Below are 27,915 nucleotides of genomic sequence, written 5' to 3' on the forward strand. Positions count from 1 at the left end.
AAGGCATCATTCTCCTTCAATCTGTCATTTTAGTGGCATAGTAAGTGGAATTGATCTTTCTTGGCTGATTGTCTACCGGAGCAAAGCAGGCCTGTAGAGATGTTCTGTAGAGGGAAGCCCCGTTGCACTATGGGAAAGCACCCTGGAGAATGACAGGAGCTACTTGCACAGTGTGCTTTGAATAATGCAAATGATGTCAGACCTCACACACATCCACCTAACAAGACTCTGGTGGTCTCACACAGCAGCATCTTGATCTGTGGCACATCCCAATGTGAAGCAAATTAAAACAGTGTAAGATTTTTTTTTTTTTTTTACCGAGGTAGACCACCACATTGCTACATTGTGTGTCAATATATTAACTTCTGCACAAATTACTGTAAGATGCAACCCTAATAGATGCTTGCTGAGAAACCAGTAATAGCATGGTGGTTGTAATAGCTGAACTTAACATACTCTGTCCATGTAATGTATGTAAGAGCCTGATTTGGCTTTAAGGCTGGATATACGCTGCTCAGGTTCGCAGCCGAGTGTGAAGCGACTGGGATGAGAATAAGCACATGCAAGTCCGAGTCCATGGTTCTCGTCCGGAAAAGGGTGGAGTACCATCTCCGGGATGGGGAGGAGACCCTGCCCCAAGTGGAGGAGTTCAAGTACCTTGGAGTCTTGTTCACGAATGAGGGAAGAGTGGATCGTGAGATCGACAGGCAGATCGGTGCGGCGTCTTCAGTAATGTGGACGCTGTATCGATCCGTTGTGGTGAAAAAAGAGCTGAGCCGGAAGGCAAAGCTCTAAATTTACCGGTTGATCTACGTTCCCATCCTCACCTAAGGTGATGAGCTTTGGATTATGACCGAAAGGACAAGATCACGGGTGCAAGCGGCCGAAATGAGTTTCCTCCGCCGGGTGGCGGGGCTCTCCCTTAGAGATAGGGTGAGAAGTTTTGCCATCTGGGAGGAGCTCAAAGTAAAGCCGCTGCTCCTTCCCATCGAGAGGAGCCAGATAAGGTGGTTCGGGCATCTGTTCAGGATGCCACCCGAACGCCTCCCTAAGGAGGTGTTTGGGGCACGTCCGACCGGTAGGAGGCCACGGGGAAGACCCAGGACACGTTGGGAAGACTATGTCTCCCGGTTGGCCTGGGAACGCCTCGGGATCTCCCGGGAGGAGCTGGACGATGTGGCTGGGGCATAGGCTGCTGCCCCCGCGACCCGACCTCGGATAAGCGAAAGAAGCTGGATGGATGGATGGAGTTACAATAGGCTACAGGAGAGCTATTCAATTTGTTCGAGGGGCCTTCTATTATCGGTATTATTCTTGTTTTGAGAACCAACATTCTCTGGAGTGGACATTTGGTTTTGGTCCATTTCTTTTGTCAGATTTTTATGCATACTGTCAATGCAAGGATCTGCCAATGTGTTTACATTGATCTAAGATCCTCTATACAACAGGAGCACTCTAGTGTCTTTCAGTAGTTTGCTGCAAAAATGTTCAAGTCATTCCCAAGATTGTAACTTAACTCAGGGTTGGTCTAGTGCCGATTTTGGGTGTTTATTAAACACCCAACTTTGCACGCTTACATGTGCATGCAAATGGTTCATGTCGTGCTCTGGCTCACCTATTCCATTTGAGGCCAGCAAAGTGTACAAGTGCGCATGCAACTGCGAAAAGTTGCAACAATATAGAATTGTTGTAATGCAATTGGTTCTGGTTGGCAAGTTCTTAATTGGGACCTGAAATGCATTTCGGCATTTCTTATTTGTGTTGTTACAATGTTGGATACTCGTGTTGATGGCAATACGTCAAATCATAAGGTTGATGCATTTTGGCGCGAGCTTGCACGCAGTTTTGGATGCCTCTGTTCGCCAGGTTTTGCAGTCTGGCTAAAATGTGTCATCACAGCAAGGTAGGCGTACTTATTTGGACATTAAATCAAGCTCTCGGCCAGGTTATGAGGAAACGTTAAAAAAAAATTGAACGACACGGTATAATTTTCATTTAATTGCGGCATGCGCATATTATGATTGAAATGTGACATCCAGTGACATAAATGCTGCTAAAAGTAGGTTTTTTTTATGCAGGTCTGAATACATCCAAGAGTGTGAAACTGTACCAAATATTGTGACCGTTTGAAGCTATATAATGTTCATTAAGTTTATTTTTGACTGTGTCTGGAAAAAAATTGTGGCGACGACTTCAATATACAGTTGTGCTCATAAGTTTACATACCCTGGGTGAATTTATGATTTCTTGGCCATTCTTCAGAGAATATGAATGATAACACAAAAACCTTTCTTCCACTCATGCTTAATAGTTGTGTGAAGCTATTTATTGGCAAACAACTGTGTTTACTCTTTTTAAATCAAAATGACAAAAGAAAGTACCCAAATGACCCTGATCAAAAGTTTACATACCTCAGTGACTTTGATCTGATAACATGCACAAAAGTTGACACAAACAGGTTTGAATGGCTAATCAAGGTTTCTATCCTCACTTGTGACCTGTTTGTTTGTAATTAATGTGTGTGTATAAAAGGTCGGTGAGTTTCTTGGCTTCTGACAGACCATTGCATCTTTTATCCATTGCTGCACAGATGTTTCTGGATTCTGAGTCATGGGGAAGGCAAAATAATTGTCAAAGGATCTGCAAGAAAAGGTAATTGAACTGCATAAAACAGGAAAGGGGTATCAAAATATATCCAAGGAATTGAGAATGCCAATCAGCAGTGTTCAAACGCTGATTAAGAAGTGGAAAATGAGGGATTCAGGTAAACCAGCAAATATTTCAACCACAACTGCCAGGAAAAATTGAAGAAAAATTGGCTGCATGGTCGAGTGGCCAAAAAGTTCAATTTTGGTCTCATCACTCCAAATTACTTTGTTCCAGAAGTTTTGAGGCTTGTCTCTGTGCTGTTTGGCGTAATGTAAGCGGGATACTTTGTGACATTTGCGCAGAAATGGCTTTCTTCTGGCGACTCGACCATGCAGCCCATTTTTCTTAAAGTGCCTCCTTATTGTGCATCTTGAAACAGCCACACCACAATTTTTCAGAGAGTCCTGTATTTCAGCCGAAGTTATTTGTGGATTGTTCTTTGCATCTCAAACAATTTTCCTGGCTGTTGTGGCTGAAATATTTGCTGGTCTACCTGAATCCCTCATTTTCCACTTCTTAATCAGCATTTGAACACTGCTGATTGGCATTCCCAATTCCTTGGATATCATTGTATACCCCTTTCCTGTTTTATGCAGTTCAATTACCTTTTCTCGCAGATCCTTTGACAATTCTTTCGCCTTCCCCATGACTCAGAATCCAGAAACATACAGTATGTGCAGCACTGGATGAAAGATGCAATGGTCTGTCAGAAGCCCATAAACTCACTGACCTTTTATACACACACATGAATTACAAACAAACAGGTCACAGGTGAGGATTGGAACCTTGATTAGCCATTCAAACCTGTGTGTGTCAACTTTTGTGCATGTTATCAGATCAAATGAACACAATAAATAAATAAAGTGTTTTATATGTAGATTAATTGTATTAATCATCATAAGGGCCCTTTAATGATAACCGACACATGAAATAATAAAAATAAAGTCTCAGGATAATCCAACGGTCAAACCCATGGCACAATGTCTTACTCGTGACATGTGCATAACGAAGGTGTCTCATTAAAATAATACAATAGCCTTTCGACAACATGAAGGACCAGAAGGTCAAAATATGACCAAGTCTAGCGCCATTCAATTAGCTTTCTCTGAGTATACACACTATTACATTGACAGAATGTTTTCGATTTGGCTTTTATGTTGCAGTGGTATTGACATAGATTGGGCTACATTGGAGCAAAAAAATTGGAAAAATATGTCACTTCAACCTTGTAGTCTAAATCCAGCCCAAGTCTCCACTCCAGACAACTAAGAAGATGGAAAAGATTGAAATTTACAACCCTCCCAATAAAAAGTAGAACAGAATGTCATCCAAAGTTAGAGTTCCTCCTCGTGACCTGATCTAGCTTCATAAACAGACAGTTTGGAGACTGATCAGTGGCTAAGCCCTACTGTAACACTGACACTGTGGTTGCTACTGCTGTTAAACAGAAACACATTACTGTCGTTGGTTTCTTTAGTATTGTCAATGCAATTAAAAAAACTAAATCATATTGTATGTGTCTATGAATGTTCTCATTCATCCAGGTCATTGTCATCTCAGGGAATTCAGTCGATCGCAAGTGGACTGTTTGGTTTGTCTTGGAAGACGTTTCGCCTCTCATCCAAGTAGGCTTCATCACTTCATAGACTTAGATTAGTAAAATCTAGTCTAGCGACTGGTGCCAAAACCCAACATTTTCATACTCCATTACCAGAAGGGTGTGCCTCAGCAAGGATGGTTTTGCACAATCGTAGTGAGAATAACCACGGTTTTGATGCCAAAGAGCAATCCTACTGTCAAAGCCAACGACAGCCGTTGAAGTGTAATTCCCCTCGTTAGCATTGAGGTATTGTGTGGCACAACGATCGCTGTGGATCAACTACTACCAATAGTCGGACTCCCCCACGTAAGCATTCTATTCAGTTTTAAACAAATGGCACAAATGGTATTCTGGTCACCTTCTGTGGTCAGAATGTCTCTAACATCTGTTATTTGTTGGAGGCTACCTTATATTGTACCCAACTCATTAGAAGTGTGCTTGCTGGAAATTGGGTCTTAGAAAGCAGGGTCCTTGGGCTTCTTTCTAGTGCTCCAGTCAGGCACTCTCTATCGGATCAAGGCCTTTATCTGCAGAGTCAGAAATTTGCCAGCAGGGACAAAGGCTCATGATACGTACCAGGCAGAGACACAAACTCTGAGACACACACACACCCATACTCATGTTTAGGGTGCAGCCAAAGGGGTGAATCATATCACAATTGGAGGACTGACGTGTGAAAGTAATATTGTTCATGCAAGAGAGAGAAATTCAACATGGCCGGAAGAGTGTCAAACAAACACTGCAGCTGCAAGAGAACAAGTCTGTCCTTTCTGCAACCTCCAAGTCACACATTTTCTGCAGTGACAGATAACATGCCATTGTACTGCTGAATGTGATGATGTTTTGTCCCTGTGCACCACTTGTGGGGGATTGGTAAGAATAACAAGATGATATGTTGTGCTGAACAGTAGTTTTGGTCTCCCTTGGGTCACATGGGAGCTACAGTGCTGTAACTCACTAAAGGCCTTTTTTTTCCACACCTCAACATGATGCGACAATCCATGCATGATAATAGTGTGTGACTCTACAAGCAGCAGGGAGCCTATTAAGCAAACAGAGCTTCAGGCTGTAAATTGATGTTTGCGTGTGTGTGTGCGTGTGTGTGTGTGTGTATGTGTGTAAATTGATTGGTATGTTTGTCCATCCATCCATCCATTTTCTACCGGTTGTCCCTCTCGCGGTCGCGTTGGGTGGCTGAAGCCTATCCCAGCTGCATTCGGGCAGAAGACGGTACACCCTGGACAAGTCACCACCTCATCACAGGGCCAACAAAGACAATAGTCACACTCACATTCACACACTAGGGCCAAATTAGTTGTTGCCAATCAACCTATCCCCAGGTGCATGTCTTTGGAGGTGGGAGGAAGCCGGGGTACCCGGAGGACACCCACGCAGTCACGGGGAGAACATGCAAACTCCACACAGAAAGACCCCGAGCCCGGGGATTGAACCCAGGACCTTCTTATTTTGAGGCACACACACTAACCCCTGTAGCACCGTGCTGCCCTGGTGCGTCTGTCATTACATGATTTCCAATTGGCCAGTCCTCGGCAACTTTGACCCTGGAGATGGACATACCAATGACAACGTGGGTGCCACAGCTTTTAATAAAGTATTAAATTGGGAGCGTTAAAATCTAATTGTTAGTCGAATGCATGAGATGTGATCACAGAGGCTCCACTGTGATGAGGAAATCATCTCCCATAAGATTTCACACTTGTAATTACAATAACATTAACCTTTGCCTTGGTAATTCAGGCCCTCATAGCAATTCATCTCAGGTTAGAGACCTATCAGAACAATTATTCACACTAATTTTGCTGGATGGGGGGAAAAGACTCATAAAGTGTGGACAGAAGTCATACCGAAATGAGTCAACTGTTTATTTCAAATTAATAAAGGAGTGTCATATTTACATTAGATGCTTATCTTGGAATCAAGTGTGTGAGTGAAATTTATACATTTTATATTGTCATATAAAATACAGTCTGGGCCACCACTCCCTGTACGCAGATTACGAGCTGTACGTAGGGCCCTGCAATTGTGGTGGGTCCCGTTTGGCATAAAGAAGCACATGTTAAAATCTAATTTATGAATGACAGGGCGCCCTCATATGACATTTTACAGCAAACATATTCTGCTCCGTCACTACTAAGAATATAATGGCATATATGATCTTGTAAGGCAGTGGTACTGGGTTAAAGTCCAGGTCAGAGCTTTGTCTGGAAGGTTTGCCAATTTATATTATATTTATGTTCAATTTGTTATTTCACAAAGAAAAAAAACTATTTATTTCCCATTATTATTTTAGTACAAAACATGCAGTTTAATTAGAAAATATAAAAATCAATTCAAAATCATTAAAAATGTCTGAAAAAATGTTGCAATCCTGCAAAAATGAAGGGGAGGCTATAAGATAAATTCTGCTTGGTGCCCCAATTTATAGCAGTGATTCTTAATTGGTAGATCACAGGTCTTTGCCTGGTAGAGATGTGACATTCGTAAACAAATCAAGTCTTTTGAACGGCTCTTTTCAGTGACCAATACGATTTGCAATCACGAGTCACTTGCACATCTCAATAAATTAAAATATCATGCACATTATTAAATGTTGTTGTTGTTTAAGTTTATTTCAAACATGCATACAGTTACAATGTGATGCATCACATATTTCTCATATTTCCATTTTCTCATTACAACAGGTCTGAAAAGGAGTAGGAAGAACCGGATCTTATTTAATTACTAATACATTTGTTGACTTCCTGTTCTCTATTTGAAACATCAAAAAATAAATAAATCAATCAATCAATGAGATATAAATACAAAAGTTCTCATGAATAAATAGTTACAAAAGTTGTAATTCACATAATGAGATAAATAGTATTATTTCATTTTCAATAAGGTTCAAAATGTCACAAGAATTTAATGTAAAAATCTGGATTCTTCTTCTTTGTACTTTGTAAACACTTGGAGTTTGAAGAGTTTCTCAAACTGGATCATATTAGTACATTGTTTGACGTATTTGCTTAATCCATTCCATAATTTAATCCCACATACTGATATGTTTAACGTTTTAAGTGTTGTACGTGAATACAAATGTTTTAAGTTAGATTTTTCTCTAAGGTTATATTCCTCCTCTTTTGAGAAGAGTTGTTGAGAATAATTGTTGTACATTCTAGGGTAGCACGTTATAGTTTGCTTTGTGCATAATTTTAGCTGGTTGCCCAAGCTTCAAATCATTGAATTTCAATACTTTGGATTTTGGATTTTAAGGAGTTCCATTAAAACAAATAGACCGTTTCGGCTCAGTAAGTTTTTGCAGTTTATTTATTTGATTAGACATGAATCAGTAATTTTACCACTGAATTGGTGGTTCAGTGGTAGAATTCCCGCCTGCCACGCGGGAGGCCCGGGTTCGATTCCTGGCCAAAGCAACATAGTTTGTGCCTCACAATGCGGAGGTCCTGGGTAGTCCTGAGTTCAATCCCGGGCTTGGGATCTTTCTGAGTGACTGCGTGGGTTTCCTCCGGGTACTCCGGCTTCCTCCCACCGCCAAAAACATGCACCTGGGGATAGGTTGATTGGCAACACTAAATTGGCCCTAGTGTGTGAATGTGAGTGCGAATATTGTCTGTCTATCTGTGTTGGCCCTGCGATGAGGTGGCGACTTGTCCAGGGTGTACCCCGCCTTCTGCCTGAATGCACCTGAGATAGGCTCCAGCACCCCCCGCGACCCCAAAAGGGACAAGCGGTAGAAAACGGACGGACGGATGAACCAGTAGTTTACTATTTTGAACATTTGACATGTTTTTTATTTCATGAGATACTATTTTTTTAAATGTTATTTTTAAAGTTAAAGTACCAATGATTGTCACACACACCGTAGGTGTGGTGAAATTACCCTCTGCATTTGACCCATCCTCTTGTTCACTCCCTAGAAGGTGAGGCAAGCAATGAGCAGCAGCGGTGGCCGCGCCCGGGAATCATTTTGGTGATTTAACCCCCAATTCCAACCATTGATGCCGAGTGCCAAGCAGGGAGGTAATGGGTCCCATTTTTATAGTCTTTGGTATGACTCGGCCAGGGTTTGAACTCACGACCTACCAATCTCAGGGCGGACACTCTAACCACAAGGCCACTGAGCCCAACCCCACACAAATACAAACAACATGTTAAATTGTGTAGAAAAAAAGTTGATCATAGTTTTCTAAATTTAAATTGTCAAACAATTATTTTTTTTATAGAATAACATATACTGTACACTACTCATAAAAACAGGCTCAGATGTGTATTGTTTCATACAAATATTATTATAATTCAGCAGGATTATTACTTGTATGAATGAAAAAATATAACAACTAAAGAGACCCCTTATTAGCTGTAATATCAAAATCCATACATTTTACAGACCGCTTCTCCTCACTTGGGTCACAGGTAAGTTGGAGCCTATCCCATCTGACTTTGGACACATCATAAACATTATTTAGAAATCTACATTCTTGAAAAATGTCACTGTGTGGGCAGTGATGAGCAATTTGGAACACTGCTTATCATGAAAGGGAGATGGTGGGTCCCGCAGCCAAACTAGTTGAGAGTAAGTATAGTGTAAGAGTTTCATAACGACCCCACACAAATACAAACAACATGTTAAATTGTGTAGAAAAAAAGTTAAATCGTAGTTTTCGAAATTTAAATTGTCAAACAATTACATTTTTTATAGGATAACATATACTGTACATTGCTCATTGTATTGTTTCATACAAATATTATTATAATTCAGCAAGATTATTACCTGTATGAATGAAAAAATATAATGACTAAAAGAGACCCCTTGATTTTAGATATGCATTTTATACTGCACCTGTATTGTTATTAATATATGACATACCGTATGATAAAACACTCCTTGTTTGCTTCTTTTGGTCAGCATCCTGGCACACATAATTCATCATCATTGCTCCGGACATCTTTTCTGGTTTAACCTTTTGGATAATGAAAATGACACCAAAATTATTTGCTATTAGATTATGACCGATTTCGTCAGCGTGTCGGAGATTTAATTTATCAATTAAGTTATGACACCGTGTCACATCATGCGTATATGTGCACACAGTCTCTCTAAATGGGGACATGTACTTATTCATTACTGGAGTGGGGACTGCTGCGGGTATTTAAATTTTATTTTTAAGTTAATTATCCATCTATATAAAACCAATAGTTTGAAAAAATGTTTGGAAAATTGAATGAAAACTAGACTAAGGCACTATTTTACCCTTATAAAGCTGTAGAGTAAAAACATTAAAATGGAAATAGGACTGCAAAATATGACATTAAAAAGTAATCACATTAACATTAGCAATTTACATGAAGTTTCAATCAGCGCGATGATTGTTTGCTCTTCTCGACAAAAGGGTAAATGAGCTCATGTGTATGGGTTAGCATGTGCATGTTTTATTGGTAAGCGATTGCAACAAACATTAGCAATGATGAACCTGAGAATAGCAAAATCGGATGCGCGTTCAGCGCAACTTGCCCTCTGACTTTGCCTGATTTGCATGTAGATAGCTTTAATTATGAATAAAAGTCAAGTTAACTGATTGCATGGCAAAGTGGAGAATCGATTGGCGAGCATGAATAATGACAAAGGGCACACCCGTGCTGATGCTAAACCCAGCTTAAAAATTATATCAGTTTCAATATTTGGCAGGAAAAAAACACAAAAAAATACCACTTTTTAGAATGTTATGCACTTGAAATGTAATGTCATTTTAAAAAGCTGAAGGGCCAAAGTTGATCACAAAGGTACATTTTGATGCAATTTTTAGACTGGGACTTCATAGTTTGGTTTACACCACCAGAGAGATCAAAAGTTCAAAGTTTAAATTGATTACAAGTACATCTGAAGATGCTTCTCTTTCATTCACCTTAAAGGCCTACTGAAACCCACTACTACCGACCACGCAGTCTGATAGTTTATATATCAATGATGAAATCTTAACATTGCAACACATGCCAATACGGTTGGGTTAGATTAGTAAAGTGCAATTTTAAATTTCCCGCGAAATATTCTGCTGAAAATGTCTCGGTATGATGACGTTTGCGCGTGACGTCACGGATTGTAGCGGACATATTGGGACACCATTGTGGCCAGCTATTAAGTCGTCTGTTTCCATCGCAAAATTCCACAGTATTCTGGACATCTGTGTTGGTGAATCTTTTGCAATTTGTTTAATGAACAATGAAGACAGCAAAGAAGAAAGCTGTAGGTGGGAAGCGGTGTATTAGCGGCCGGCTGCAGCAACACAACCAGGAGGACTTTGAGTTGGATAGCAGACGCGCTACCGTGAGTACGCAGCTTTGGCTTCCAAACATTTGATCACTTGCCCGTACGTGCGTGCCGCTATGTCAGGGGTGGGCAATTAATTTTTACCGGGGGCCGCATAAGCAACCCGAGCACTGCTGGAGGGCCACACAACAATATTTCAATTAAATTTTGCTCAATATTATTTTTTATATACCGTAAGATAAATAATAATGATGATAATAATAATAATAATTAATAATAATACTAATAATTTAATTTAACCTAACTTAACTTTATACAAAAGCAGATTGCTTTTGATGGTTTTATTTTTATCACTGTTTTACAAAACACTTCCTGATGTATTATACAATGCAAAAATGTCCATTTCTGCACAGGGTTAATTTCTGTCACTTTATCCTGCATTATCCAACATTTTTCCCCGTCAGATTTGGACAACCATCTGTTGTTAAAAATCTTTTTTAATCATATTTATTTATATTGGTTTTTATATTGGTTTTATATGTAATTATTTTTCTTTTTATGCAGTCATTGGTGGAGCTAAGGATACTATTTGAATATTGTTTTTAATATTGTTGTGCAGCACTTTGGATACATTTTGTTGTTTACATGTGCTATATAAATAAAGTGGATTGGATTGGATTGTCACACCTGCCAGCTTGTCCCATTTCAGTCCTAGCATATCCAAAAACGCATTTACCTATGTGAACAAGTCATTACCTGTGGTTGTCTCTTTAATTGACTGCATGGCTGCCAGCTCCTCCGTGATTTGAAGAAGATGAGCAGCTGGGCGGTGTCACGTACATCGCAGATCTCATCCAAATAAAGCCAGCGGAAAACAGTCCAAGTCTCCGGGCATACAGCGCAACAGAGTCCAAGTAGCACTCCTTATTAAACTCTCCGTCAGAAAACGCCTTTCTTTTTCTGGCGCTTTTGTGAGAAATGACGAAACTTGTCCTGACAGCTGCATCCCTGGGGGTGTGAAATTTGGCAAAAAGTCCTTGTTGGGTCCTACTACTACTACTATTTACTACTAAAAGTCCTACTTGGCAGTCCATGTCTTGTTGAAAACTCGCCATTCGTCATCAACTTTTCTCTCTTCAGCGTCTCATCACTTGTCGCTGTGCACCTTCCCTCACAGGTTACACCCGGACATACGCACATAAATAACACTTTTCAAAATAAAAGCAGCACAGTTGTATTGCGCGCACGACATAGATGTTTTTTAAACTTTATTTTGTAATTGCGCTGTTCAATTCCCCTCACAATCGCACACGCGCATACGTCCACAAGGAAGTAATGCAAATAACGCTTTTCAAAACAAAAGCAGCACCGTTGTATTGCACACTCGACATAGATACTTTTTTAAATGTATTTTGTAATTTATGATTGGCCTCACGCGGGCCGGACAGGGACGCACGAAGGGCCGGATGCGGCCTGCGGGCCGCAGAATGCCCAGGTCTGCGCTATGTGCATGTCACGTATGTAACTTTGGGGAAATATTTGTGCTGTATGAACTTTACGGAGGAGAACGGTACTTTGGACTGTGGGATTGAGTGTGTTGTGCGGGTGTTTGAGTTGTATTGGTGGGTTATATGGACGGGAGGGGGGAGGTGTTTGTTATGCGGATTAATTTGTGGCATATTAAATATAAGCCTGGTTGTGTTGTGGCTAATAGAGTATATATATGTCTTGTGTTTATTTACTGTTTTAGTCATTCCCAGCTGAATATCAGCTCCCACCCGCCTCTCACAGCATCTTCCCTATCTGAATCGCTTCCACTGCCCTCTAGTCCTTCACTCTCACTTTCCTCATCCACAAATCTTTCATCCTCGCTCAAATTAATGGGGTAATCGTCGCTTTCTCGGTCCGAATCGCTCTCGCTGCTGGTGGCCATGATTGTAAACAATGTGCAGATGTGAGTAGCTACTCCCGGTACAGGCAAGGCTTTTTTGTTGCGAACTTTATCGTCGATGTTCTCTACTAAATCCTTTCAGCAAAAATATGGCAATATCGCGAAATGATCAAGTATGACACATAGAATGGACCTGCTATCCCTGTTTAAATAAGAACATTTCATTTCAGTAGGCCTTTAAGTGAATGTAGACTTTGCCAAGGTGAGTAGATGTCGTCAGGCGGTACCCATCGTTCACTGGGTGCTTCGACCCTTCCCAGTGGTGCAGTGGTGGCCAAGTCACTGCCCGTCTCCTCCTCCTGACTTCCAGCTTATCTCTTCTCTCCTATTCCATAACCAGCAAGAGGCTCTCTCTGCTGCCTCTCCCATCCTGCGTGCTTTTGTCTTTCTTGTCTTACCGTGACTCCAATGGCTATTAGCATTCCCCGCACTGACTGGGCAGGGAATCCTCTACAGCCGACCTCGACCGGAAACAACCACACCTGCCATGCTTTCTCCCTGCTTTCACGAAAGAGGTCTTGATATTTGGCACTTGTTCTTTCCTCTTTCCATGGAACTGTAAGTTCCATTAGGATGATCATTTTCCTTCGTCCGACCACAGCACCACATCCGGCTGTAGGGTAAATCTTTACCAACAAATGTTGCAATGGCCTCTAATAATGTACTGTATCTTCACGCCACCGTGAATCTGGGTTAATGCCAGGAAGTCCTCAGTTTCTTTGGTTTTGTCCTGGACAGCTTGTTGTTGGAAACTAAAGCTAGCATAGTGTGATACTGCTGCTGTTGCTTCATGCACAAGATTGGCTGGGCTCATCACCTTCCAAACTCACGATATGTACTGTATTCAGTATCATTTTATTTTTAAAGGCAGACTTTTTTCTCTCATCTCAATCTATTGCATGTATGTACGGGTATCAAATTTAGTACTTGTATATGTATCAAACAACTTTTGTCGATAATGCCGTGTATACATTCACGTACAATCAAATGGTACCATATTTCAATACTTTTGTTGCACGGGACGTCATGTCTAGTTGTAGACTAAACCATTGCTCAAACATTTGGAGGGGAAACAAGCACTTAAGCAACACTCAGAGTAGACTCAGCCAAGGGGTCTGTAGTTAATGTTGCAAATGTCCATGCCAACAAAGCAAGTATGCCCGATGAAAAACATTTAAACAAAAAGTAAGGCTCCACTTTTCCAAAATGTGTGAGCTCAATGCTAATTTACGTTGGCTTTACCATATACATGCTACTGATTAGCATTAGTGATTTTACATGGCTATTTCAACACCTCCAAATTTGGTAATGAATAATACAAATAAGATGCATGTTACAATCAATCAACTAGTGTGTAATAAGTACAATATTTACAGTATAAAAATGTTGTAACGTTCAACATAAGACACACATTCAACTTAATGGCATAATGACCCAAATTCCAAGTTTTAATTTTTCCGTCATGACAGAAATAGTCAAAATCCACACTTTTCCGTGTGCTCTAATTGGACCATAGCATCGTCACAACAACCTGATTGTACTTTGATTGTTTTAAGCCCACTTCACAAGTGTATGCCGTGTCTGCCAGTCCTGGTGGACACAATCAGGCCATAATGGCTTCATTTAAAAATCGCCAAGACTGCAGACATTGGGTGGAGTGATTAGTGTGATAAGCGGGCGATATGAGCTTAATGGAAGAAGAGGTGGTTCACCAAGATTAAAAGCTTTTTCCACATCACTGCCATTTCCCCTTCAATTCAGCAAATCACCTAATTGAATTTCTTTTAATTTTCTCCACAAAACCCCTCCTGGCATTGCAACCCGAAGATGAATGGTGAACTGAAATGCAACTGTAAAATGTATTTTATTAATGTTAAGGCACTGTCTGATAAGTAGAATAATTTTGGAGATTTAGAGTATGAAAAAGAATATATGTTAACTAATACTAGATCTAAAAAAACAATCAATCAATCAATCAATCAACGTTTACTTATATAGCCCTAAATCTGTGTCTCAAAGGGCTGCACAAGCCACGACAACTTATAAAACAAGTAGGTTTCTATTTCGTCATATATTTTAAAAATACTCACCTATTTCAGCTTCTACATCTGTACGTTGTGCTTGTTTGGGGTAAACATTCCCTCCCTTTTCATTCCACGCCAGGTGAAATGCCAGGTTGGTGACCTGGATTCAACCGTCATTAGTGCTTATGTTGGATTGGCGAAACAGAAAGGCTTGCTGACAAAGGAATACGTCTTTGTAAGCCTTAATCAAAAGATTATACCTGTATATACTTGGGATATAAATCAATGTAACGATCGGAAAGAAACTCAATGTAACGGAGTAAAAGTAGCATTTCTTCTTATCATTTATTGGACAGTACTGTGTATATATCCAGCATGCAATAAATCCACACTAAAAACATACCATCCAATTCCTTGCAAACCATCTAGCCCACATGTGTCAAACTCAAGGCCCCGACACATCATTTAATGTGGCCCGCGAAAGCCTGGGAATAATGTGCATACTTCATCTTTCTTACGAAATGTTTTCATTATTACCATTTTGACAGAAAAACATGTATATAATACATGAAATGTCATATGTTTTAAACTTTGATATATATTGAATTGTTATTGGTGTGAATATTTGGGCACCTCGCCATTCGATTACGATTCTTGGGGTGAGGATTTGATTCATAATCGATTCAACACGATTCTCGGTTCAAACTGATTTTTGCAATATATTATTTGGTATAATAATAACAACACCTTAACAACACAGCTTACAGGTTACAAAACCTCCTTTTGGTTGCTGATGTATAACACATATGTGCACCAAGTAAGCATATTTGTTGTAATGTATTATTTTATTTTTGATTAATTCATCCAAAACAAATAAAAAAATCGCTTTTTGAAAATTACTAAAAAAAAATCGTGATGTGAATGTGATAAAAAACATTTTTTAGCACTCCTAATTATTTTATACTGTTTGATAGTTTGTACAAATAACAATAAATACTTAAATATCTACTTGTCACCTTGACTTACAATTTCAAAGCAAGTTATCCATCAATTTGTACGTACAAAAATGCATAAGTAATAATATAATGAGGCGATTATACTTTTATATTCTTACATTTACTGTTACAAGCGGCCCTCTAAGTGCAGCCATGACTGCAATGTGGCCCTCGATGAAAACAAGATCGACACCCCTGATCTAGCCGCTTCAGGGAGAATTGCTATTTTATTTTATTTTTTCCAGTTCCTAATTGTTTTTAGGTCAATGTTAAAATGTTCAACCGTTCGTGTTCCACAATGCTTTGGCAAACATACAGGATGTTCCATTGTTATTTTGCAGAGTGGACTGTTCCTTTGGTGGCTAAGTTAGTCAATAACTGTAATGACACATTCCTGTCACTGCCCAGATCTTTGTAGTTTGGTGCTGAATTATACATTTTTATTGCAATCAATCAATCATCAATTTACTTGTACTGTACAGTTGTATTGTGTGAACATGACTTTTGTACAGTACTATGCAAGCATTTAGGAATCAGCACCGATTAATGGAGAACAATACATCCAAACACTAATAGCTGGACTGTGCCTAAACATGTTAGACCATGAAGCACGCACTGACATGTTTACATACAGTCACTGAGTATACTTATTAAAATCTTGAAAGATCCTTTTTGCGAGGTCCATTAAGAAATTACCTCGGAGGATGAGCCACTACTGAGCAGCTGAGCTCTCTGTCAGCAGAGCGCTCAGATACGAGCATGTCTAAAGGCCTGGCGATGATGTGACAGACTGAATCTGGTTATGGTCCAACCCCTGGCCGCCTTCTGAGGCAGACAGGATGAATGAGGTTCTATCGAGTCGTGTTGGAGGAGCTAAAATGTCAGAGGGAAATGTCTCAAAGCCCTTTAGAAATCTCTCTCTGACAGACGAGGATAAAAAGCGCCTGTGCTCTCGCTCGGCGATGCTCGTACTTTAACGTCTTTGCCTCGGCCGCTGACGTAAAGTGGGCAATTATTTTTTGTATTCCGCTTTTCTTTAAAACAAGGCTTGTGTACGAATTCACTTAAATAAACAAGGAGGTCCAAAGCACATCTAAGGACACTCGACTCAAAGAGGACGTGTCAGAGGAGCATTGGAGAATGAAGACGTCTCGAGTGCACCGGAGCCCTGAAGCTCATGGCTCATGACTGTCTATTTCCATCCCACCCTTCGTGCGTTTCACCGTACACACCACTGCATCGAGCTGGTTTGGGAGAGGCTGGCAGATGGCATGTTAAATATTTCTTAAAACTTTGCTCTGCTTTTGTTTAACGAGACTTAACTCCACCCTCGTCATTTGTAATTTAAGGAGCAATTTGACAGTAAGACCCAACTTCGTGCCAGAACATCTAGACTCATAATGTCATAATGTGTTTCTCAAAAAGCTCAATTAGTCATTCGAGTGTGGCGGAAGATGTGGCTGCTGTACATAAAAGCTGAAATTCACTCACTCACTCACTGACAAAGTCACTTACTCACTTACAGTGGTCTGAAATAATGTCTCATTAGAACCTCAAAAGGGATTCGAGCTACACATTCACAGTTAAGCTTTCCCAAAACGATTATTTTCTTCAAAGCCTCTCCAATTATCACACAACTGTAAAAAAATTAAACGGCTATTTATTCATGTTAATGCAACAAATGGGATTCATCTCATTTATTTTAATTTATTCTGCTATATTCTACAACTGCCCAAGACAACTGGATAAACAGCAGTAAACAACATTGATATTTTCGCTTCTAAGCGTGAGTTATGTGGAAGATGATAATCGCAGCACACAGCAGTGCTAAAGTGCACACCAAGCATACTGTATATGGAATGAACAGTGTTCAGAATAATGGCGTTCATTTTTCTAGTAATGAGCAAGCTAATTCATTACTTTTATTTACATTCCAACGCCGTTACCTATGCATTTGCTGTAACATGGCACTGTGCTTTTGATGTGGTTTTTGTGTCAACAATGCAGGAAATATATTTTTATTAGTGAAAGCAACAACCAGCCCCACAATAAAATGAACTTGATATCAAATAGAAGGAGGCAACATCACACAGCAAACACGACACAACAAACACACACTACTACAACATGGGAATAATGAACAACAAATCAATGATTGGAGTGACAAGCTTGCAATCCTACAATAATCTGTTTGGGGACAAGGAGACTACAGCCATGGGAGCATATTCAATCCTTTTATTAACCAGAGGTAACACAATCTAGTGCTGCCTAACTGCCGTCCCGCAAGAGCTCACAAACACAGCTGAGGTAATGCTGCTCTGTGTGGCTCTCTTCGCTGACGTTACTTGGCAACAGGCACCAACTTTTAAAGGCACACACATACACACATACACTCTGCTTTCATGAAACACATTTCAACTGCATTTGACAGATATATATATATTTTTAAAAGTAATGCAATATTTACTTTCCCTAATAATTAATTACTTTTCCTAAAGAGTAATTCTGTTACTAACTCAATAAATGTTTTGGCAAAGTAACAAGTAGCTGTAATTAAATAAGAACACCATGTTGAGTGGAGATTCAAAGTTTATACGACAACTATATTCTAAAATAGCGGTACCCCCACTTACGAGAGAACCACTTACAATTTAGTTCAATACTTTTGTGTTTTGCTTTGAGCAAAAGTTTGAGTTGAAAACCAGCTTTTTATACATTTTCTCCGCAAGTTGCTGTAGCAAATGCAAGAGTAAACCCTGTAAGATCCGCCCCGTATTATGCGGTGTGTCTACGGATGGGAATCAAAAACCGTTTCTTTTTCAGAACCAGTTTCCGTCAGTCTACCCCAGGGCAGCTGTGGCTATAAATGTAGCTTACCACCACCTATGTGTGAGTGTGGAGTAAATGAATGATGGGTTCTCAATTCTCTGTGAGCACTTTGGGTATCTAATATAAAGGCGCTATATAAATCTAATAGTACCAAAAATGATTCATTAGTATCGCGGTACTATACTAATACCGGTATACCGTACAACCCTAGATACGAGTATTTTCCGTTACGAGCTCCGTCACTTAATTAATGTGATGTGTCAAGGCACCACTGTATAAAGTTTGAGGTGTATCCTTTTTAAGTGAGTAATGCAGTGCAACTGCAACCCAATTCAAAATTAAGCCAAAGTTGTCTTGAAACTTAAGTGTGTCTCCTTGCAGCACACTTGGAAATCAATCATATCCTTCATATTAAATGTGGACTGGAGTTAATCCCACGACCTGACTGTGAACACATCTAATCTGATAAATTCATAAAAAATATTTGCTTTCATTTCAAAATTCAAAAGATACTTTTATCTGATCGGAATTGGGCCAATGGCTCATTGATTTGTTTTGGAACAAAAACTCAAGTAAACCGTGGTTGTTGAATTTCCATTCAATGATATTTGAAATAATATTTTCTGTCTGTAGCCACGAGGAAGCCAGAAAAGCAGAGGGGAAAAAAAGCTACACTGGTTTAGCTATGCTGGTTGAACATGGGCATACTCTGGTGTGCTGTGGAAGTTGTGCATATAAATAGTAATTCAGTGCTGCAGGCGAAGACAGCACAGGGGTGTACTGGGGACCTCTCTCTGCAGGACGACAGCTTTTTAACAGCATCCCCTGAATGAGAAACATGGACTCCAGAGTGATAAGAAGAAGGTTCAGAGCATCAACTGTTCTCTATAATAAGCTTGTAAGATGAATAGTTTTTGCCCAGCAGAGACATTTTCCAGGAAAAAGCATGTGAATTTTTACGCAGGCATAATTATTGATTTGACTTTAGAATGCACTTATTTGAAAAACATTTTTTTTTTTTTTTTTTAATCAAATTTTTCACAGTAAAGGCACAGCAGTGGGAAAAGCTTTCTTTGGATGAAAAAAGTTGTGCAGTTCTCCACTCTTGCCTATGTTACTCCAAAAGTACAAACACTTAAGGCGGCCCAAAGCAAGTTTGGGGGTGAGTGTGTAGGTGGACCTGGTTCCATCAGTGCAGAGAGAAGAAATAAACATTACCCAGGAGCAGGGAGGCAATATAAGACATTGGCCTGAGAGAGTATAATGGAAAGGGATTTGTTTTGTCAGCCCCTCATGGTGATAGAATGGCACCCACTCTCTTGTGACAGTGTGATATTGGCTTGGCACCGGCTTGATGAATGTATTAGCCACAAGTCAGACCAAACGCTGGCCTTCAAAGATGTTTATGCATGCGGACGGAGACAGCGAGTTATAGTAATAGGAGTGGCGCTATTGTCTGAAATAGGTTTATGGAAAATGGGCAGCCCCAATTCAAATTTTTGCATTTATTGCAAATGGAATGGCATGATTATTTTAGGATGGCAACAGAAAATAAAACGAGCATTTTGGCCGAGGTGACTTTGTGACACCCCCTGAGAGAGCGCTCCATGCGTAACATCCTGGTGTTTTCTTGTGGCAGAAGGGGATAGGAAAACTGGGCGTGGAGTGGATGAGCGGTGCCCTTTCTGCGGGCAGGCGATGACCTGCCCCAGACCACCTGCTTTGTTGCCAGGGCCAAGCAATTAATGCTGCTCAACCCCCCCCCATCTTATTACCTTAGACAGACCGGGAATACAACAGGGAGCCTTTTATATAAAATACAGCAATACAGAGACAGTTCTGACGAAAGTGCAAGCCCGGGTCACGTAGTTAACATACGCAGCCGTTAAAAAAAACATTACAAAAAGTAAGCCTCTTTGCCTAATTATTTTGCATTTGCATACTGATGCTGCATAAACACATTTGGTTGTCTTAAGGCTTTGTCAAACCTGCCCACAGCTTCAGCATCCTCACCTTTACTGCAGCTATTGTTACAATTTGAAGGGATTAAATAAATACTTTAGGACAGCACTTGTTTTGCTTAGAGCATAAAGTTCAGTATTTAATTTATTAAAATAATCCCTTCTAACTGCATTGGAACTTCCAAGGTCAAACACAATCCCTTACAAAATATTGTTTACCATTGAAATACTGTTTTTCACATCAACCAGTCGCCATCATGAAACCTTTATTATCTTTACAGGTAATGCATATTACAATTTTAACTATCACCATGCATACAAATGAACACTGATGGGCAGCTAAACTATGTAGTTTAACTACCTTTTCCAGTAGCTTGGCGGTAGCTTAGCTACTTTTTTAACACATAGCTTTTTCTGTAGCTTAGTAATTTTAGACCCATTTAGCAAGATAGCTTACATCAAAGCTACTAGCTACAAAAAGAGAAAATGGACTGCGAATCCAGGCCCCCCCAAAATATGGGGAAAATACAATGACTTGGATGAATGAGAACATTTATACATACAGAAACATCCATAATGATTGGTTGATGTTCGTATGATGAGTTACAATTGGCTAAGGTTAGGGTGAAACATTACTGTCAGAATAATTGTATCTAAGTTATCACAAAACTTTGTGTTTACATGAGTTCCTGGCGAGAGGACAAAAGCTGTCTTTGATCTTACCAAGCAAAAGGCTTGTAAAACTCCACTGTGTACGATGGGAAGCGACATGAAGGTATCGGTTTCTTTGATCTATTGTAATCCACAGGAACATCTTGTCTTGACCCGAGATCTACAAAGCAGAGAGGAAGCAGGACCTGACGCAAGCTCCAGGCATCTTTTCTTTGAACTGTTTTGTGACCAAGGGCGACGGCTGTTTACGACCCCCTCTCAGCTTAGAAACAGCTGTTGCCATGTAATCAGGGAAAGTCCAAATAAAAGAGGAGGCGTGCAATCCTTTTGTCAGAGTGTGGGACGACACTGTACAAGCTAGTACAGGTGTACACGCTCTCCTCATTGAGCTAAATTGAATCTTGTCTCTGTTTAATTCCTTGCTTCTTGTCTGTTTAATAGATGTCATCGGTGTTTGAACCGGACAATTACGGACTGGCCAATCAGAGGCAAGATAAGGCGGGTCATCAAAACTTGTTAGCAAAATCATAACATGTCACATGACGACAAGGGAATCGGAGACAGAGGAACGCTTCAAGCTGACGACCAAAAAAAAAAAAAATTAAAATGGTAGAGGGATTCTCTTCCCCGGATTAGATTTTTCCTTTAGTGATGAAGATGACGTGCAGGAAACCCACAATAATGCGTGTCCTTAGTCATATTTAGACAAATGTATGCGTTTAGGGAAAACAATGCCCACAACCTTAGTTTTTAGTTGTTTACTCTGTAAACCAAAATCATAACTGCTCTCTTCATCTAAGACGTCCAACACACAGGTTGAGTTGAGTTCATGAAAAGTTTTACTGCATATAACCATTACCAACTGTTCCCAAACAACACACAAGTCATTGTTTTTTTTGGCAAGATATAGATGTTTTTTACTGTAGGTAGAGAAAATGAATAACATTATAGGGGTGGGCCAAAGAAAAGGCAAACTATAATAAATACATACAGTGTATGACAGATAGTTAATAGTAATGGACCCTTATTAGGTCCATTTGTACACTCTCAGTTACATTAACATTGATATTATACAAGTGGGCCCATAGATATAAATGCTCTTAAATGTAGTTTTGATGTAGCAAGCTACTTTTAGCGTGTAGCTTGTAGTGTAGCTAGTCCTTTAGTCCTTTCTAGAGTCCAGCAGTTTTTAACTGCTGGACTCTGGAAAGAGGTTCTGCAGCCTCCGTCATACTTGCCAACCTTGAGACCTCCGATACCGGGAGGTGGGGGTGGAGGGCGTGGTTGGGGGCGTGGTTAAGAGGGGAATGTATTTAAGCTAGAATTCCCCAACTCAAGTATTTTATATATATATATATATATATATATATATATATATATATATATATATATATATATATATATATATATATATATATATATATATATATATATATATATGTATATATATATATATATATATATATATTAGGGATGTCCGATAATGGCTTTTTGCCGATATCCGATATTCCGATATTGTCCAACTCTTTAATTACCGATACCGATGTCAACCGATATATGCAGTCGTGGAATTAACACGTTATTATGCCTAATTTGGACAACCAGGTATGGTGAAGATAAGGTACTTTTAAAAAAAAATTGTAAAACAAGATAAATAAATTAAAAACATTTTCTTGAATAAAAAAGAAAGTACAACAATATAAAAACAGTTACATAGAAACTAGTAATGAATGAAAATTAGTCAAATTAACTGTTAAAGGTTAGTACTATTAGTGGACCAGCAGCACGCACAATCATGTGTGCTTACGGACTGTATCCCTTGCAGACTGTATTGATATATATTGATATATAATGTAGGAACCAGAATATTAATAACAGAAAGAAACAACCCTTTTGTGTGAATGAGTGTAAATGGGGGAGGGAGGTTTTTTGGGTTGGTGCACTAATTGTAAGTGTATCTGGTGTTTTTTATGTTGATTTAATAAAAAAAAACAAAAAACAAAAACAAAAACAAAAAAAACCCGATACCGATAATAAAAAAAAAACGATACCGATCATTTCCGATATTACATTTTAACGCGTATATCGGCCATCGGACATCCCTAATATATATATATATATATATATATATATATATATATATATATATATATATATATATATATATATATATGTATGTATGTATATATATATATATGTATGAAATACTTGACTTTCAGTGAATTCTAGCTATATATATATATATATATATATATATATATATATATATATATATATATATATATATATATATATATATATATATATATATATATATATATATATATATATAATATATATATATTTATTTTATTATACATATCAATAAAATAAATACTTGAATTTCAGTGTTCTGGAGGCTATCCAGTAGATGGCAGTATTGTCCTGTTTAAGAGTGTCACAACATTGCTGTTTACGGCAGACGAACTGCTTTACGGTAGACTAAACGTGACAGCTGTTGTTGTGTATTGTTACCGCGCTGGGAGGACGTTAATGAAACTGCCTAACAATAAACCCACATAAGAAACCAAGAACTCGCCCTCGATCATTCTACAGTTATGACGTCATTGGGCAGGCAAGCTGTTTATATTGTGGGAAAGCGGACGTGAGAACAGGCTGTCCCCACTCAGGTCCGCATTGAGCTGGAGGCGACGCCCCCTCCAGCTCCGGTTGAATACCGGGAGTTTGTCGGGAGCAAATTTCTGCCGGGAGGTTATCGGGAGAGGCGCTGAATACCGGGAGTCTCCCGGTAAAAACGAAGGGTTGGCAAGTATGGCCTCCGTAGCAGAACCTCCAGGTTCTGTAACAGCTTCTTCCCTCAGGCCATAAGACTCTTGAACGCATCATAATAATCCCCTCAATTCCCCCCCAAAATGGATTAACTCGCTGGAATATAAAGACAATATAACATACATCCATAAAAGTGGATGCATATGCAAAAGTGCAATATATTTATCTGTACAGTAATCGATCTATTTATATCTGTACCTTATTGCTCTTTTATCCTGCACTACAACCAGCTAATGCAACTAAATGTTGTTCTTATCTGTAATGTAAAGTTCAAATTTGAATGACAATAAAAGGAAGTCTAAGTCTAAGCTTGCTCCAATTCTCCGGAGATAGCTTCCTCTGTAGCCTAGCTACACTTAATCGAGAGTAACTGTTAGCTCAGCTTACTACATTTTCCAATTACCTTGCCCATCACTGCAAGTGAACCAATATGAATATGCTAAAATAAAAAAAACATTTAAAACACTTTTTGAGTGTCTCTTGAAAACGAGTTACTTTAGGATGCAAATGTGTTCACCCCCTCTACACCACACCCCTTACAGCTGCTTCTCAGTCCCGTCAGACATGTTTGTAGTTTTTCAGGTACACTTGTCGCGGGGTACCGGAAAAAATAATGGATTATGGCAACAGCTGAGGTTTAAAGCTTCCAAGTTACCATACATGAACGAGCCAGAGTTTGACCTGGAGTAAGAGGAATGTGAAGAAGAAGAAACTTCAGAACCACGGCTTGAAATGAAAGCATCCCAAGGGTTCGCCTTCTCTTCCAACTCCTTTTAGTAACATAAAGCTATACAAATACAGACTACGTGTTGTTATAACGTCTGTCTCCCTGCAAATATTTAGCATTATACATGTTTGTTTGTTTATCTCTGTAAATAAAGAATATGCTACATAGTTAAGCTACAGTTTAGAGCGCCATGGCTAACGTATCATTACACAATGTCAATAGTTTTATAAAGTGCTTTCCTTGACATTCAAATGGCTTCACAGAGAACTGAGTACCCATCATTCATTCACACGTGGATGGTGGTGAGCTACATGTGTATCCCCTTTGACCACCATCAAACATTCATTCACATTCATACACTAGTGTGAGCAGCAGTAGGATCAAGGTGTTTGAAGTGTATTGCCCAAGCACAACGGACTTAACTAGAATAGCAGAAAATGGAATCGTACCTGGAACCCTGAAGTTGCTGGCACGGTTGCTCTACCGTATTCGCCATGCCGTGCTATATGACATACCGCTTCATTGTCTCTACCAAGGCCATAATTAGTAGTAGTTTTAGGAAAATCCCTCCGTATATTGTGGGAGGTTGGTGGCTGCCTTCAAAGTGCTTTGAGCACACAAGGACATTTCACCACAGTTGTAGACACTTTGCCACGAAACACAAAAGTTAAGCAAGTCTTGCTACTTCAGATAAGGCTGGAGGTTGTTGTGCTGCCTAAAAGAGTCATATTATGTTTTTTCTACACTTAAAACACTTCCTTGTGGTCTACCTACACCAGTGATTCTCAAACTGTGGTATGTGTAACACTAGTGGTACCCGGGCTCCATCTAGTGCAGGGGTCGGCAACCCGCGGCTCCGGAGCCGCGTGCGGCTCCTTGACCACTCTGATGCGGCTCAGCTACATACATGCCGACCCCCCGATTTTCCCAGGAGGTTTATGGATCTCAGTGTCTCTCCTAGATAACTCCCAGGGAAAAAATAATCCTACTTACACCCTAATCACTAAATAAAGGGCGTGCCCTAATTGCACTGCAGTAATTATCCTCTATAGCATTTACATACAGCGTGCCAGTCCAGCCACATGTTGCATGTTGTTATTACTTGCACACACAGGAGACAGCAAAGCATACTTACTCATCAGCCACACAGCTTACACTGACGGTAGCCGTATCAAACAACTTTAACATTGTTACGTTACAAATATGCGCCACACTGTGAACCCACACCAAAAAAGAATGAAAAACACATTTCTGGAGAACATCCCACCGTAACACAACATAAACACAACACAACCATTACCCAGAATCCCATGCAGCCCTAACTCTTCCGGTCTATTTTATACACCCCCGCTACCACCAAATCCCCCCACACATCAACCCCCCCCCCCTCTCCGTGCGTTGGTTGAGCGGAAGAGTTATGGCTGCATGGGATTCTGGGTATTGGTACCGTCAGTGTAAGATGTGTGGCTGCTGAGCTAGTACGCCTTGCTGTCACTTACGTGAGCAAGCTGAAACTGCATTCTACATGTGGTCGAGCAGGTACACTTTTAGGGCAGACCTTTGAGGGCGCCAAGTGCAGTGTCATCACGCTCTGATATTCGGGAGTCTCCCGGGAAAAATGAGAGGGTTGGCAAGTATGACGCTATCAAGCGCCATTCATTCAAAACTCGCGGGCTGCACTAACATCAAATTTCCACATTAAAGTGCGTGCCGGTGTGTGTGTCGGAGACCCCTAGTTAACATAGCACAAAGCATTTAAGCTTTTTATGCCGTGTTTTTCATTTAAATTTTTTTTTTGTGGCTCCCATTACTTTCTTTAATTTGTGAAACTTGCCAAAATGGCTCTTTGAGTGGTAAAGGTTGCCGACCCCTGATCTAGTGGTACGCCAAAGAATAACTTAATTAAGGTAAAGTGTTTTATTTTCCAATATTCAAACAGTGTTACTGTTCAAACTGTGTGTAATGTTTTGGTGGCCAAACACATTTAATATACTTGTTAAATAAAACCTCTGCCTTGCTTTTAATGAATTCATTGGGCCTACTGCGCTACTTTATCTTAATGTTGGTCATTATGGTGGTGTTGGAGAACCAAGTGTTTTCTAAGGCTATGTCTACACTAAGGCGGATAACCCCTTAAAACCTCTAAAGGCCTTTGTGGCCACATGCGTGGACAGCACATTTTAGATCTTATTTCCCAAAATTGTGTACACTACTGAATTGGGGTCTTATGGCCCTTATGTGGACACTTATACTGTCATCTGGTGGTGTCAGAAGAGTATAACATACAATGGAATTTGGAAAAAAAGTGTAAAAATAAGAATTAGCATGTCACTAAACATGAAGTACACGTTTGTTACTTATGGACTAAGTACATCATATTAAAATATGATACTTAGTTTTTATTCTAATTAGGGTCCAAAAAGCCCAAATAGCAAAGATAAATAAAAAAAAGCATGTAAACAAACAGCTTGGGCCTTATTCAGCCTAAGCACCGTGTCAGCCACACTAAACCATCGTTTAAAGTGCCCCTCCTCAGACAATTTTTTACACGGGTAAGTGCGAAAAAGTGTATGCACTCATTGATCATTTAGAAACTGAGTTCGGAGAGGAAGTGACGCCAGAAAGACAGCGCCCCACACAGGAAGTGACGTCAGAAAGATGGAGGCGAGTCATCCAGACATGCCCTTGTGGAAATCACACATGAATACCTTAAGAGAAGCAAACTCGTGATTGCAGCTATTTCGGATACAACACATCTCAGACGGCAACATAGACGGTTGAGCGACGGTTTTGGATAAGGCTTGGAAGAACGGCAGCCTGGTGGGATATGTTTGTCAACGAGTGTGTTGTGCCAGCTGAACGGCAAGAGAACTTTCGAATGTCCAGGTCAGCTGTGATTCTACTTGGTGAAAAACTTTGTCCATTTGTCGAGGGGAGACAACGACAGATTACGAAAAATAGCGAATACATTTGGACTCGCAAAGCAGACTATTACTAGTTATTGTCCGCGATGGATGTCGAGCGATTACTCAACATCTAGTTTTGTACTCCATAACTATTGTGAAGCCATGAAGTGGTTGTGGCCGTCAAGTACGACCGCCAATTTCAGTCTCCAAGCACAGTGTCCTGAACAGATATCTATATGGTTGTTGTCAAATGTGCTTTATCACATTGTTTACTTCCAGACGTCCATTAAAGCTATGATTCATGTATGATGGCTCAGGTGTGATTCACTACAATAGAGCTAGTCTAACAGCTGCTGATGGTGAGGCAAGCAAGGTTTACTGTTAAAATAAATGTGGCAATAGTCTACATTGAAACACAGGGTAAGGATACACTTCCGGGTCAGAGGTGACTATGACGCGCACATTTTTTTCGCGCATGCATACTAG

The 27,915-nt window shown here is 39.8% G+C and overlaps 1 protein-coding gene and 1 non-coding gene across 5 annotated transcripts in view; one reads left to right on the top strand and one right to left on the bottom strand.

Moving 5' to 3' along the window:
* macrod2 (mono-ADP ribosylhydrolase 2) overlaps positions 1-27,915 on the bottom strand; it is a 1,153,479-nt gene that overhangs the window by 266,518 nt on the left and 859,046 nt on the right. The window lies entirely within an intron of this gene.
* Positions 7,610-7,683, top strand: trnag-gcc (transfer RNA glycine (anticodon GCC)). Its single transcript has one exon. It is a non-coding gene; the product is annotated as a tRNA-Gly (tRNA).

The sequence above is a fragment of the Entelurus aequoreus genome, linkage group LG09, assembly GCF_033978785.1.
Source record: "Entelurus aequoreus isolate RoL-2023_Sb linkage group LG09, RoL_Eaeq_v1.1, whole genome shotgun sequence".
Classification (NCBI taxonomy): domain Eukaryota; kingdom Metazoa; phylum Chordata; class Actinopteri; order Syngnathiformes; family Syngnathidae; genus Entelurus; species Entelurus aequoreus.